The following is a 12,011-nucleotide window of genomic DNA, read 5'->3' as shown; positions in this document are numbered from 1 at the left end:
TGGATAAAGGTCAATAGTTGCAAAAACAGGACTTTTGTCAAAATATGGTCTAACAGCAGATTGGACAAAAAGAATCAGTTGAATTCATAAAAGAGATCACAGCACAGGGGCACAGTAAGGACTTTAATGAACTGGACTTATGCTTGAGCTTTATACTTTCTGAAAGAAGAATAGCTAATAGGGTTTACAATATTATTTTTCAAAAAGTATAGTAACTCCCTAGGGACCCTTTTCCCAGAAAAAAAATTTTAGATATGAGTTGAACTAGATGGAAGTTGCTGTGCTTTCTAATTCCACAATACTAGCAGAATTCTGATTCCTCATACAGGTGGAAAGTCTTTTTACCTGTAAGACAACTATCATGGCCCATATTCTTTTTCTTATCCAGGAAAAATAGTATTTTTCCATCAATAATTTCTTTTATAATTATGATTTTAATCTCTTCAACTTCCCAGTCATGTATCATAATTTATTTATCCATTCCCCAACTGACAGACATCCCCTCTATTTCCAATTCTTGAATGTAACTTACTCTCTTCTCTTTCTGTCTCTTCTGAGATTTTCTTCTTGAAATTCCTTATATTTTCTAATTAAATTATGTATTTTAAAATAAAGAGTTGTCTTTCTCCCTCTAATTCAAAGTTTCTTTAGAAATTGGCCCCTGTTCTCAAAAATGTTCTATTCATATCTCTGCCAAAGGCATTTCCAACATTTCCTGATGTAACCATGTGGTTCAGAAGTCTTACACAATATAACTATATTAATTATTTTAAATTGTTAATATTCCTTTAAATCTCTGTCATAAGCCACAAGTTCTAATAGTGAATAGCTTCTGGGATATATTGTTGCAGTTTTTATTGTTAGGATTTTATTCAAAATTTTTGTTTCATCAACATTCCTTAGAGATATTTGTTCTATAGCTCTTTTTTCTTAGCTTTTTTCCCTACTGAGTTGTTTCATAAGAAGAATTCAATATTGTTTCCTCTCTGTTTTTTTAGAGCCTTTATCTTTTCTCTTAGAATTAAGAATTAGAAACATGGATAGTTAAGCAAAATAAATTCCTAGATTAGGTATGAAATCATTGTCTTCTTTTGTTTGTTGGAGGGTTTGGGGGCTTATTTTTCTAGCCTATTTAAAAAAAGCCCATTTAACTTTATATTAAAGATGGACTCTGCCCCCACAGTGGAGAAGGCACTGTTCTAAGCTTCAGCTTCATCATTATATTGCTTTCAGGATTAATTCTGGGGACCTGTAAATTTTCAGTTCTTCTAAGATGTTACAAATTAAGTAGAGATGGAATCACTGCTCTCCTGACATTTTTTCTGGACTATGAACAACCACAAGAACTCTTTTAATTCCCTGGAACTAAGATCATGATCCATGGTCCACTGCTGCCACAAATTCTTGTATGCTAGTGCTCCTTTTCAGTCTGGGACTGTGACTTGGGGCTGTGACCAGTATCCTCATATGGGTAAATGCAACAAAGCCATGGAACAGAGTCAAGCACCTAGTGCCAACAAAATTTCCCCTCTCCTACTCATGTTCAGGTGTTTAGCCCCCTTACCACTTTCAGGCTGAGAATTCCAGAACAGTAGATTCAGTTGCCCCCAGTGTATGCACTGGATTGCTGGGGATGGGGTTTGCTGCTGGCTTGCTCCAGGATTGAGGCCTCTCTGCTGCTTGGCTGGAACATATTCTGATGCTAGATTGCCTGGGTCTTACCTATGAGGTTGGACTATACTTCACTCTCACCCAAGTGAGACAACTTTTTCCTTTCTACTGAGTTCTTTTGAGTGAGAAGATTGTTTTACTCTATGTGAGAAAATTGTTTCACTCTATCCTATTGTTGGTTCTAACACTCCAGAATTCATTTTGAGGAGTTATTTTAAAGTTGTTTGGAGAGGAAATTGGGAGAGTTACAGTGATTTCCCCCACCATCTTGGCCTTGCCTTCTCATGTTTTCAGTGTTTATAGATTCCTTTAAATCCGTGTATTTCTTGAGTTTTCTGTAGGAGAAAAATAAAGGTTTCTCCATGCCTCATTGGAATTTATTACATTGAAGTTATGTAAGGGATACTTGGCCCACATTTGGGGAATTCCAGATATAAACAATAATTAAAATTTATTTTAAATGTTTTTCTTGGGAATAAATTCTTATATTAGGGCATAAGAAGTCAAAGAACAAAATATGACATTTGGGGGTTCTACTCATAGTATAGAAAAAACTACCTATTAATTGGGTGACTTTGGGGACCTCTAAATTATAATAGATAATAGTAATAAGAAAAATAAGAAAAAAATAGCTACAAAATATGTAGATAGAGATTTAGGTGATTATTTCAATTTATGTATGTCATTTCATTTGATTCTGATAAAAATTCACATAATGTGAGGTTTATTACCAATATTTTATAGATTCAGAAACTATGGATTGGATAGATTAAGGGCCTTGTTCAGGTATACAGAGCCAGTTAGTATCAAAGACTGTTTTGAAGCTTAAATTTTCCTAATCAAAACCACAAACTTTGCTTATTACTCTTATCGCCTCCAATTGAGGACTGGGTATAACTAAAAAATATTGATGCTTTATAAATTGAAATGAATAGATTAACAAAGAAAATTTGATTAGTTGAATTATTGTTTAATATTGAAGTTTTAATGAAACATTTAAATATTTTAAAAGAACTGAACCAGTCATAATATTGGATCACTTTTAATTAGATGAAATTTAATAGAAATTATATGGTCTTATATGGATTCCAAAAAAATAATTTTATAAGTAAAATGTGGAAAAGGCAAAGTGACAAAGACAATCTGTGTAAGTATCAATTAAAGGAACTATTGGTCTTGGAGAAAAGAAGACAGAAGTTGGACAAGATATATATCTTTATGGACTAGAAATTATCTCATATGGAAGAGTGATTAAGACTTGTTCTGCTTGACCCCAAAAGACAGAACAGGGAATAATGAGGCAAATCCACAAGGAGGCCAATTTTGGCTCATCAGAAGAAAAACTTCCTTGCTATTAAAACACTAGATTAGTAGAATGGGAAGCCCTGGGAGAGTTGATTTCTTGTTGGGAATATAGTAAATGATTCACATTGGATTGAAGGACCTCTGAGGTGCTTTCCTGTTCAAGATCTTCAGAGCTTGGTAACTTCCCATGCAATGCTGGACAGCTCCCAAGGTTAAGAATTTCAGTTTCTTGCCCCATAGAGAGTTCAGTTGCTAAGAAACTGGCAATAAAATAATGTGATTTTTTTCTAATGAAGTGCTTGGGGGATTGAGCCTCATAGGCACTAGAAATCACAAATATTCTTCCTATTCTTTCACATAACTTGATATCGGCTATTTCAGGCAAGAAGGGAGTCTGATTGTGCCTCTCAAAGATATTCAACTGCCTGGAAAACTGGACACTTTCTGGAACCCCGAGTTTCTGATTTTCTTGTCCTTTCTTTGAACAAATACAGTCAGTCAAACCTGACTCCTTGGTGATGTTCAGTAAGTGATTGGAGGTTGGAAATGCTGGGAAAGGAGAGAGGGAAGGTGGGGGTGAAAAGTAAAAGAAAGAGAAGAAACTTGTTAAGAAGAAAATTAAGGAGATTCCCCCAAACCGAGCATGAGTCAAATCATGCATAGCCTAATCCAGGCCATAGAGCAAGAAATTCTGACCCATTGTTAGCCTGAAAATTTAAAGTTCACCCAAAGGTCAGTTTTGGAGGAAAGGTAAAGGAGAATAGAATAAGCCCCATACTCTAAGTCAGGTTCAGGTTCCATGCTAACAATTAATTATAAATAAGACATTGGATGGAGACAGCTAGGTGGCTCAGGGAACTGAGAACCAAGCCTGGAGATGGGAGGTAGGTCCTGAGTTCAAATCTGGCCACAGGCACTTCCTAGGTGTGCGACTTTGGACTTTGGACAAAGGGGGTTAATGTTTGTCATAATAGCAGTTATGAATTCATTGAAGCTCAGGCCATCTCAGCCAAGTACAGTCAAACACCAGTGACAATCTTTAGTTGGAGTTAAGTGTCAAATGCCCCATTGACAAGCACAAGGAGACAGAGGTTATGTCCCTAGTCTCAGACATAAATACTCATCTGGGGTAAGACCATTTCCTTATGAACTTCATATAATTCTTATATTCCCTGATTCCAAAGACTTCTGAATGGCACTGTGGATTGTTCCTCATTCAGAGCACAGGTCACACAGTTAAGGAATGTGAGTGAAGGCAAAGGAGGAGATAGAAGGATTCCCTATCCTAATAGCAGCTTATTGGGAGGTTGAAACCATTCCCCATGATCTAAAGGCATGCAAGAAGATAAGGAGTTTTCAGAGGAGGGACAGGAATTCCTGGAGAGATTGTCAGGAAGAAATACACGATGAGGATACAAGCACAGGCTCTACAAATGATTGAGGAAAAACAAGTCGAGCTGAGTCTGATGCATGGGGGAATGAACAGGAATTCCCAAGTGTCCTAGAGAAAAGGGAAATAAAATTTCCCTTCTTGTGTATATTCCTGTTGAACTTCATGATTTTAGCATACTGCAGTAAGCAGATTAAGAGTCCAATGTTCTGAGTTATATTCCTCCTTGTACCATTAACACTCTTTTTTTTGCAGTATAGCTAATTAATGTACCAAGAAAGTTTTTGGTTTGCCTTTTATAGACATCATTCTATGAAGTTCAAGACATCACTGCAGTGTATATGCAGATTACTCAGGTTTTCTTAAATTCAGTAGCTACTTCTTTGTATCCCACTTCACTTCCTACTGTCTTCTATCTACTGTCCTAGTGTAAATTTTATTATTTTCACTTGGTACTTATTCCTTCTCTTTTTTATTTTGATAGGAATTAAACTAGATGATCTGAAATTCTGATTCTATTATTTCTGATTCCTCTATATTCATGTCTCCCACTCTCCTTTCTCTCCTTTCCTTTTTCCTATTCCCATTCCTGGGCATACTTATTTTTTACTGATATGGGTTCAGAGACAAAGAAGAGAGCCCAAATAAAGGCTAAAAGGGTTATAAATAACAAGTAGTATTGGAAATGTAACATTATGAGAGGGGCACACAAATATTTTCAAGCATTTGAAGGATTGACTTGAGAAAGTTTAAGTATGTTTTACTTGACCTCAGAGAGTAGAATTAGGAATAATATATGGAAATTGCTAAAAATAGTTGCTAGAAGGAAAACTATCTAATAATTATAATATGTAGACTTTACAAGTACAGAAAAATAATTAGAAAGAACCCAAGAGGAATTTCATGAGAGTCCCATGTAGGAGAGAAAAGGATCTCTATTAAAGGACTTATAAAGGCTCTGTCACCTCTTTAAAACCAGTACTCTAAATCTGATCCCTGGATGACTTCTGTACTTGTGGGAGAGAATATCACTGCATCTTTTTTCTTTTGAGGAGCAGGTTATTTTATGCCAACTATTCATATTTGTAAAGGATAAATCCAATCTTCACATATTATATAGTATTAAAAAAATCCTTTTCTAGAAATCAATTGTCTGTCTAATAGGTTTCAATTCAAAATCAATCAAGTACAATTGTAGAAGCTTGTATTTCAGTTTATAAGTATTAGAACCATCCCTCAAAATTTCAGAGTTGTCACTAGAACTTTGAGGGCAAAGATAGTTGTCTTCTAGGGACCCAGCTTGCTTTTCTCAGAAGGCAAGTTTAGAATATATCCTACTCATGAGAAAAAAGACTTGAGTATCTTAATGGAGGACAAGCTAAATAGGAATCAACATAGACCACCTTTGGCCTGAACAACCCATCTGAGAGAGTCTTTAGTCTTACTGGTCATCAACTCTGGTAGGATTTAATCTTGCTAATGCCACCCCAACCACCACCATCAACACCACGACTACCATCACCACCCCTCAAATGAGAAAGAAACTCCTTTTCTTGATCTCTGCAGTTATTCGTTTTTGTTCTTCAAGTTTTCTCTATACAGTAGATACCTGCTCTCCTTATGTGTCTTCTGCATGGCAGCTCTCTTTAAAGTATTTGAACTGCTGGCAAGAGGAATTAGATCTCTTTTCCATAACCTAGAAAGAACATGGCAAAGAGACAAATTTAGACTTGATCTCAGAAAACAAACAAGCAAGCAAACTTCTTAACAATTAGAGGTATCCAAATGTAGAATGTGCTATATTCAGAAGGTGATGGGTTCCTGCACATGGAAGGTCTTTAAGCAACAGCTGGATAATGACTTCTCATCTGTGAAATTACTTATTATTATCCTTCCCACTGTGTATCTGATCTCTGAGTTTTTCAAAGGCATGCATGACTCAGTGCCTGGGGCCTTCTCCCCCTGAACCATCAATACTTCACCCTTTCTTTCCCATTGAGGAAGTTCTTCAGATAATTTACCATTTTGAGAAAGATTTTTTCACTTTTTATTCTCCTCCTGTCTGTGCTTCTGACTCTCTAGATTTTGTTTTAATGCCCTAGTACTGGTATCTCCCCCCTCTCCACCCTTTCTCATCCTTATTATTTCTTATATTTGTATTTCCAACACTTAGCACAGTGTCTGACACATACTAAATGTTTAATAAATGTATGCAACCTGCCTAATCACGTAGGGATAGGTCAAGATGGGCTTTCCATAGCTGTATCACATTTGTCATGGGCCACAAAGGGAGAATTTAATTTGAATGTAAGTTGGACTAGATACCTATTAGGGTCTATTCTAATTCTGAAAATCAGTGCTTCTGCAATTCTAGAAATTCTGTCTCTTTTACTCAGACTATTCCTGTTTTTTCTAGTTTATATAAAGAGGATACTAGATTTTCCTGTTCTTCTTTGAAGTTGTTAACTATGCCCTAAAGTCTTAGGTGGACAAATTGACTACAATCTTTCTAGAAACATCTTTCTTGTTGAAATAGTTCCATTTTTGCCTAAATCTATCTTTTTTTTTTGATGGGGGTATATGGGGTGCTCAGGGAGGAGTAATATCTTTGGTATGGAGGGCTTGTCGTGCCCTCCTAGGGCAGCTCTCCAGCATCTGACCCTCACCTGACACCCAGCTCTCACTTGTGGCTCCTAGTAGCTGCTGGCATGCGGCAGCGGCCACAACATGGGCAACGGCTTCGACAGGCCGGCTAAACCTTGTGAAGGTAGCCATTGGGTCCTTGTGGACCCCTGGTGAACTAGGGCTTTGCTCACCCAGCATGTGAAGACTGCTTCGGCTGAACAGACGGAAGAAACCAATAAGAAGGTTCAATGGTTGAGATGGCAATGCAGCAAGGCACTGTGGAGTGCTTAGGGCATGTTGGAGCACAAAAGACAACATGGCCATCCAATGCAGCTGAGGAAGTCTCCAGATGTAATGACTTTTCATGCCACTGGACCCAGGCTTCCAACGCCAAGAGAGTGGGACTATCTCTGTGCATCGACTTTTCCACTTAAATCTTCATGCACAAGTGTCTTTGTGCACAAAAACACACAAAGACAATAGTCATTCTCAGTTACCGAGAGACTACTACTATCTTTGATTCAAAATATTATTAGTCTGGACCACATGCTCCCATGAGTTTTCTTTTTTTTCCTATTTAAAAAACACATGGGTCATAAGAAAGGAACTTCAAATAGGGTGTCTCCTGAAATGGACTTTAGAATGGAGAATGCTTGTTTTGAAGGGACTGTAGAATACATGTCAGAACCAGACAGTGTTAATACTTGGAACTCCCAAAATACCCTTGGGGATATTAGAGCAGAGTTTCAGATAGATGCCCTTTCAAATATGTAACATTAGGTGATTTCATGGGAAACTTAGCAAAATAGGCTCACTAATACTGGTAGATTGATCCCATGCACTACTGACTAGGCATAGGTACAGCACATAAAAAAGGAAAAGACACAAAATGTCTCCTCCAAACACACAAAAGACAATAATGATTTAGGAGTTTTCAGTGGATTGTGAACTCACTAGGAATCATCAGATATTATAATCAAAATAATTAGAAGAAAACAGCCTTCATTAAATGAGTCATGACTTCCTATGAGAAGAAGGTGATCATCTCCTTGTCCTTGACCACAGTTAGATCAAAACTGAAATTTTGGGTTTAAGTCTGGGTACCACAATTCATAAATGGCATTGATAATCCAGAGAAGATGCAAGGGAAAACAACCAGGATGGTGAAGTGCCTGTGAGGATCAACTGAAAGAAATAGTTTCTTCACCTTAAAGGAGAGAAATCATATTGGGGGTGGTATAGCTGTCTTCACAATTTTAAAGGGATGTCATGTGGGAGAGAAATAGAATTTGTTCTACAAGGACTCAGAGGGTAAAATGAGAGAATGGAAGAAAACTAGAAAATAGGCAAATTTTCATTCAGCATAAAGGAAAATGAGAGCAATCCCAGAATGGAATAGACTGTCTCAGGAAGCTAAGGTTTCCCTTCTATGAAGGTCTTCAAGGAAAGGCCAGATGCCAGATGTCCAGTTACATTGTTGAATGGATTTTTTTGGTGATACAGTTTTGTTTCATGCCTTGAGTTTTTTATTTTAAATAACCCTTACCTTCCATCTTGGAGTCAATAATGTGTATTGGCTCCAAGGCAGAAGATTGGTAAGGGCTAGGCAATGGGGGTCAAGTGACTTGCCCGGGGTCACCCAGCTAGGAAGTGGCTAAGGCCAGATTTGAACCCAGGACCTCCCATTTCTAGGCCTGGTTCTCAATCCACTGAGCTAACCAGCTACCCCCACCTTGAGTTTTTTTTTCCCATCTCTATGTCATTTTATGATTTGCATTCAAGAATGGGATTGTCCGAACTCTTCTGTCATATGAAATCTGTGACCTCTTTGCTGTAGGCTACAGAAGTGAGTGAACCTGTCTTGTCTATAGTCTCTTTCTTTATACAAGTATTCTAAGGTCAATAATGCTTATAGCAAATCAGAAATAGTGTTCATTAATTGTTCATTTACAAATGTGGTTATAGGTACTTCAAAAAACATCCAAACCAGAAGGAATTTTGGAAGTCATTAAGTTCAAGTCCTTTATCCACACTGAGGTTGCATGAAAAAAAATTTGACTTGTCCAAGATCACAAATGTAATATGTGTTAAAGATAAGAACTGAACCTAGAAATTCTAAGACAGAGCTTGGACTCTTTCCATCTCATATACAAGATTAAGTGTATTTTCATGCCATTTTTTCTCACTTCTCTTTCCCAGCAGAAAAGTCAGCATTTTGGTACCAGGAAACCAAACACAATTCACTGGATTTATCCTTCTGGGATTTTCTGAGATACCTGAACAGCAGGGTCCCCTCCTTGGGCTATTCTTGGGCCTGTACTTAGTCGCCGTGCTTGGAAACCTGCTCATAATATTGGTCATTGGCTCTGACTCTCACCTCCACACCCCCATGTACTTCTTCCTTTCCAACTTGTCTTTTGTGAATTTTTGTTTAGTATCCACGCTAGTCCCCAAGATGCTGGTGAACACCTCGTCACAAAACAAGGCAATACCCTATGCTGACTGTCTTGTCCAGATGTATTTCTTTTTTGTTTTTTGTTGGTTTAGATAATTTCCTTCTCACTGTAATGGCCTATGACCGTTTTGTGGCTATCTGTCACCCTCTACGCTATGCAACCATCATGAGGCATAGGCTCTGTGTCCTGCTGGTTCTGCTCTCCTGGATATTAAGTCTTCTCTATTCTCTCCTTCACTGTCTGATGGTAACATGGCTCTCCTTTTGTGACCGTGAAATTCAGCACTTCTTTTGTGATCTTGATCAGGTTCTGAAACTCTCCTGTTCTGACACCCTTATCAATTACATCTTGAAATACATTATAGCTGGATTGCTGGGTATTATCCCCCTCACTGGGATCCTTTTCTTATACAGTCAGATATGTTCTTCCATTTTGAAAGTCCCATCTACTGAGGGTAAGTATAAAGCCTTTTCTACCTGTGGATCTCACCTTTCTGTTGTTTCCTTATTCTATGGCACAGGGCTGGGAGTGTATTTCAGCTCTTCATCTATCCACTCTTCTTGGATGAGCACAGTTGCCTCAACCATGTATACCGTGGTGACCCCCATGTTAAACCCTTTCATCTATAGCCTAAGAAATAAGGATATAAAAGATGCCCTTAGGAGGCTCATTAGCAGAATAACTTCCTCTCAGTATTAGGACTAGCACCTGGTCATTGGAACATGACATTGATGTTTGTGAGGAATATATTGGGAGGCAGAAAACTTGAATTCCTTAATGTTCTCCCCAGTCAAATCCACCCTCCATATCTCCATATCTCCATAATTTTTCTGATTTACAGGTCTGTCCCTGCTACCCTTTCCTCATACCTCACATATGTACTGAAAGCCAGTGATTCCCTATTGACTCTAGGATCAATACAAAATCCTATATTTGACATCCAAATCACTTCATAATTTAGCTCCTTTCTACCTTTCTAGGTTTCTAATAATTTATCTACTACCACATACTCTTAGATCCAGTGACACTACCCTCTTTGCCATTCATGAACAAGATACCACATTTCTTAGTGCTGGGCATTTCTGTGGCTCTTTTCCATGCCCAAACTACTCTCTGTACTCAATTCTACCTACTGGCTTCTTTTGCATCTTTTAAGCCCCAACTTAGAAAGAATCCCATATTTTACTGAAACCTTTCCCAATCCATCTTACTTTTAGCGCCTACTCTCTGTTAATGATTTCTGATTGATTTTGCATATAATTTGTCTATGTTTGCATGCTGGTTCCCCCATTAAATTGTGATGTCCTTGATGTCAGGGACTATCTATTTCCTCTTTTAGGACCCCCTTTTTGTATCCTCCAGGAAATGTTCAGCACATTTGCTGGCACATAATGTGTAATTGAATGAAGAATGATAAGATGGCTACCTTACTGGCTCATACTACTCTCATTTGATATAAATAACCCTGGATAATTTTCTTCTTGGCCTCTCTTCCAGAGTTTGCACAACAATGACATCTGATTTAACACCTCCTGCTATTCAGGATACTTTCCAGCTCAAAAAAAATTGCTAGAAGTGGAGTTGTGTGCCCTTGATCAAGTGACTTCCTTCTATTTGTTGTTCTGAAATGGGAATTAGAAGAGCAGCTCTGACTACCTGATATGTTATTTTTTCTGCAAATCAAATGAAATAATATGTGTGAATATGCTTTGTATGAGTTGCTTTGGTTAAAAAATAGGAAAATCATCACATGGTGACAATCCCTTTCCTGATGAGCCAATTTGTTCTTTGCCTGATATCATATGAGAAATCTTTCTAGTTTAATTGAATTTGGAAGAATTGGAGCTCTGATAATATAGTTTTTGAGAAATGAAGGTCAACTCTATATGACACTGAAACACTGAATACATATATCTGCATAGGTTTCATGATCTTTCTTATCATGGCTATGGCATTCCTTTGCTTAAGATGCTTTGCTGACTTCCCATTTATAGCTGGGATGTATTTTCATACCTTATGGCAGTTAAAATCCTTCATAATCCAAATCTAACATATGTTCTTGAGATAATTCCATGTCCAAATAAAACCATGTTCTACTTAAACTCACCTACTTATAATGATGTTCTACCTCTTTCTTTAACACTTTTACAAAGGCTGTTTCACATTTACTGAACAGAAGAGAGTTTGTACTCACCTTTCTGTCTTGGATTCCCAAGATCCATTTATTGCAGAGATCAAATGTTAACTCCAACAGGAATGATTGATTTCCCCAGTTATTAGTGTTACCTCCCAATCCTACCAAATTTATTGCATATGTGTTTTATTGGTTTGTCTTTGTATATCTTGACTTTTCCCTGATTTATATAGAATATAAGCATTAGAGAAGAAAAGATTCAAGGATCAGCTAAAGTCAAACTTGAAGTGGGCTGGCATTACACCAAAGCAACTAGAACTTGCTGCCTCTGTCAGAAGCAGCTGGAGGACCCACATTAACCATGCCGCCGCCTCCTTTGAAGATGAATAACGTCAACATCTTGCTGCTGCACATGAACGCTGACACCAGG

General features: G+C 37.6%; 1 pseudogene; it reads left to right on the top strand.

The window, feature by feature from the left end:
• The first annotated feature begins 4,382 nt into the window (after window positions 1-4,382).
• Window positions 4,383-10,146, top strand: LOC100618649 (olfactory receptor 7D4-like; annotated as a pseudogene).
• The last annotated feature ends 1,865 nt before the right edge of the window (window positions 10,147-12,011 follow it).

This window comes from Monodelphis domestica, chromosome 3 (assembly GCF_027887165.1).
Source record: "Monodelphis domestica isolate mMonDom1 chromosome 3, mMonDom1.pri, whole genome shotgun sequence".
Classification (NCBI taxonomy): Eukaryota; Metazoa; Chordata; class Mammalia; order Didelphimorphia; family Didelphidae; genus Monodelphis; species Monodelphis domestica.
The sequence above is the reverse complement of the archived record's forward strand: the minus strand, read 5'-3'. Positions and strand labels throughout refer to the sequence as shown.